The 4,194-nt window shown below is 48.3% G+C and overlaps 1 protein-coding gene across 2 annotated transcripts in view; it reads left to right on the forward strand.

Moving 5' to 3' along the window:
• The window catches only part of SRF (serum response factor), a 44,915-nt gene that overhangs the window by 3,034 nt on the left and 37,687 nt on the right, over nucleotides 1–4,194 (forward strand). The window lies entirely within an intron of this gene.

A 4,194-nucleotide genomic window follows, 5' to 3' on the forward strand; every position in this document is an offset into this window, starting at 1 on the left:
AGGGCTCAAGGCAGCGAGATCCGTGACAGCCGGCGGCTGGAAAAGGTGGGCCTGGCATAACTGGGTTGCTTGTGCCTGTGGCCGCGGCCGCAGCTGGGCGTGCCAGGCAGGAAGCGCTAAGGGTGGAGCTGCTCACGGGGGCACCTCGGAGCCTGGCAAGCTGGCTCTGCCCCTCCAGTGACCTGGCTGACTGGGTGTCTGGCAGGGTGAGGCAGCAGCTAGGCAGCCAGCCAGGTGAAGTGGCTACTCCTCGGGGTGGAAGGCAGGGACTAGTGCAGCCCGGTGGGGGAATGGCAAGCTTGCTGTTTAATTAACAGTTGCCCAGTTTAGAGCTTGGTGGCTTACTGTGCCTATATCAGCACTTTATAAATACCCAGATAAGCAGTCCCAGTGACCAGATTTTCTGATGACTCCCTTGCATCTATCTGATTTGTCTCTTTGGCTTTTTCAGGGCTGGGCATCATATTGACTTTGTATTAAACTTGGGGCCTGCTGAGCTAATGTTTCCATGGCAAGGGTGCCCCTAGAATAGGGGGGTGGGCAAAATCCGGCCCGTGGGGCCCTAAAAAATTTAGAAAATTAATATTTATCTGTCCCTGGCTGCCTATCATGCGGCTCTCAATGGCTTGCCAAAACTCAGTAAGTGGACCTCTGCCCAAAATAATTGCCCGCCCCTGCCCTAGAGCTAAGGTGTTCTTCAGAGCATGTGAGCTTATTTACACAGGCTGTGAGGTGGCCATAAAAATACATGGGCTAAAGTGTGAGATGCCATGCTTCAAAATGCTACATGTCTACTTACTCAAGACAGGATTCTAGACATGCTGAGCTTGGAATTAACTGGAACCCCTCAAGAAAATCAGACGGTATATACTGGTTGAGCTTTTGCCATCCACTCTTCTTCCTGTCCTTGCCTTATGTTTAGTGCTGTATGAAGTTAAAATGCCAAGTGACCAAACCATTTCTTGGGTTCAAGGCATAGCTGTTAAAGTCTTGATATTTGGTGTCAGCGTTCCTTAACTTCATCCCGTTGCTCCTCGTGATACCATTTCATGCAGTCTTGAATACTCCTCCCAGACTTAATATTGCCCCACTCTTTTTCCCTCTAACCTGAAAAAGAGTTCACTCAGCCTACCTTATATTTTTCTAACTACTGTTACAAGTCAGCTCTTCTTGTCCATCAGTCCCTTTTACCAGTTTTTCAAATGTCCATTGATATCGTGGCATTGGTGCCCACAGTTGACTGTTGTTCCACATGCGTTTTTACCAAAACAGCAGAGTAGAACTATCCATTTTTACTTGATGCCTTTACTGGAGAAATGTCTTTCTAACTGAGTTGCTCCATAGTCTCTCAGGGATCTACCGTTTACTAGGATGTTTGAGAACAGTATGGGAATGCGCAGGAATTACCAAGTCAGAGGTGCTGCTCACCTGAAGAGGTACATTTAGAAGACTGGGACATAGAGACATCATGTGATTCCCGTAGTAATTGCACACCCTGTGTGCTCCCGGAGCTTTCTGTTGATAAGCAGTGGAGGCACTATTTGAAGTCCAAAAGAAACTTAAATTTGATGCTGTAGGGAAAATAGGCTGGGTTGTGCTGAGCATAATGGGTGAGAAATAGAGTTGTGTATGCACAGTAAAAAGAGTGAAGAATGAAACGGGTCCTCCTTTTTCAGCTTTTTTTATGGTGTAGCCATATAGAAGTTGGGAGTGATAGGAGCTGGGAGGAGAAACTGTAGCTTAGTCTTGGACCAGCATAGGATATCCTGAATGATAGCTTGGCAGTGAAAGCAGCTGTCAAGCAACCTGCAGCTTTTATTTATTTATTTATTTATTTAAAGTACAACCTGGCTGCAGTGGAGGCATTCAAGAAGAAGAGCCCTTGAGTTGGAAGTTTGCAAGCAGCATGGGGATTGTGTCAACATGGGGAAAACAACTTAGGTGTCAGTAGGGAAACCTGTTCAGTCAGTTGAGAGATTTGGATGCTTAAGGAATGGTGTTGAGAATAATGCAAACAAAAATGTAAAGCCATCTTACAAATTAGTGGTGTGGCCTTGCTGGTATTTTGCGAGGTCCTTCTCTTGTCCTTAAAAAAAAAAAAAAAAAAAAGCTGTACAATCAGAAGGTTAACAGAAGTGAGCAGGAGCTAGGAGTATTTAGGTGGGAGTAGTCTTATCTAAGGCTGTTAACTTGAGGAAACTGATGAGGAACATAAGGGAAAGGGTATAAAGTGATGAAAGAGAAAGGAGAGGTGGCTTTTTAAATGAATTCCAAAAGTGGCAAACTTAGAATTCTAGAGGAAACTTCTCTTAATCAGCATACCTCTAGTCTAGACCAGTGGTTGTCAAGCAGGGGTACGTGTACCTCTGGGGGTACTTCGAAAGGTCCCAGGGGGTATGCAGGGGTGGGCAGGGACTGAGTGCCACCACCCTGTGCTGCTGCCTGACAGGAGCAGGGCTGGGGTGGGATGAGAGCAGGGCAGCTGTGCTGCCACGGCTCGCCACACCCCCGCTCTGAGTCTGGCTGCTCGTCACCCTCCTACCCCCTCATTCGGTATCTGGCTGCTTGTCGCCCCCCCCTCCCCCCCGGGGGTGGGGATGGAATACACTTATTAAAAAGGGGGTTGTTAGGGGTACACTTATTTAAAAAAAAAGTTGGAAACCCCTGGTCTAGACCATGGAATTCACTTCCACAGGAAGCTGTTGAGAGACTGGAGGAGTGAACTTTTCATATGCCTACTAGGAGCTGCTCAAATAAACCTCCTTCAAGGTGTATCCATTTAGGCTAGACACCTAACCAGTAGAAATCTGATTGTGGTCTTGTGTGGGGGCAGATTATTTCTATCTACTACTGGGGGGTTCTGACATCTCTTCTGGAAATGTCTGGGCCTGCCATGGTCTTAGGGCTTTGAGTCTGATCCCGTCTAGCAGGTCCTGTGAGTCTCTGCTTCGGGAAGCTCATGTGTTTCTAGGCTGGTGTTCAGCGTAAGGCCACCCCTGCTTCTGCAAAGGGTTATGAAGAGACAGAAGATCATCAGGAATTACTAGTACTGAGATGGCTGGACAGGTCCAAGCAGCAGCAGATGGCTGGTGACTTCGTTATCTGGCCTGTATGTCTCCCTGTTGGCAGAGGCTGCTATCTGTTCTGTGCAGGCAGGGACATAGGACGTACAGTATCTGAAGCTGTGAATGTCACTGACTTTCCTAAATATCTGTTGTATAAATACAGGGCCAGGGCAAAGGAAGGCACTCTGGTGGATTTTTTCCATCTGGAATTTGGAGTTGTTGCAATCTGCCCACTCTGCAGCTGCCCAAAATACAATGATTTCCCCTGAGAGCAAGATCTCACTCCTGAAAGCCAGTGGGGAGCCTCATCACTGCTTGGAGAGGGTTCCCTTGGAAGTTCTTTGCATTGATCACTTCTGCTAAGAGCTGCTTGAAACTGGCTACTGGTAATGTGCAACAGGACTCCAGCTTATGAAGCACTGCAGGGAGCCCTTGTTTGGCATGTAACAAACTGGGGCCCTAGGAGCAGCTGTTCTTTTATCTGGGGTGGAGAGGGGAGGGGAGGGAGGGAAGAGGAGGCTGGGATGCTGCAGTTGGCATGGCTATTTGATCATAACACCCAAGGGAACTGAAGGACTGGCTGCTCGCCTCTCCTCTGGGTAGCCTGTGCTGGGACTAATTCCATTGTTTCTAGCAGTTGGGCAGGTGTCCTAGCCAATTGTGAGTATAGGCATAACCAAAAGCCAGGTGCTGCTAGCCCAGTCAGATGGGTTGGTATTCCCAGTAGATTTGTCTAAGAGAACCAACTCCACCTGGGGTTGGGGCCTAAGAGGTGTGCCTCCCTCATCCTTGCTTCCCATGACAGGGAGGTGAACTTAACTCTGCTGAGCAGTTCTCTTTTCCTTCCCTCATTCTGGTAAATATAGTTTATGGCCCTTCACCCACTTCAGAAAGCATGCTGGGTGGTAGACAACATGAGGTCAGTAAAGGGGCCTGGCCCCCAGTTAGGCCAATGAAAAATAGGAGCAGTGATGCTACAGCTCCAGCTAATATGCTGGAGTAGCTCTTTCTGGGTTCTTCATGGGAGAGACATGGTCCCAGCCTGGGGATGAGTGCAGCAGAGAGAAACCTGGCCAGCATCATTCTCAGTGAAAAGGTAAGGGGCCAGCAAGGCACTTGGGCTGTGTAG

This window comes from Alligator sinensis, unplaced genomic scaffold (assembly GCF_000455745.1).
Source record: "Alligator sinensis unplaced genomic scaffold, ASM45574v1 scaffold390_1, whole genome shotgun sequence".
Lineage (NCBI taxonomy): Eukaryota > Metazoa > Chordata > Crocodylia > Alligatoridae > Alligator > Alligator sinensis.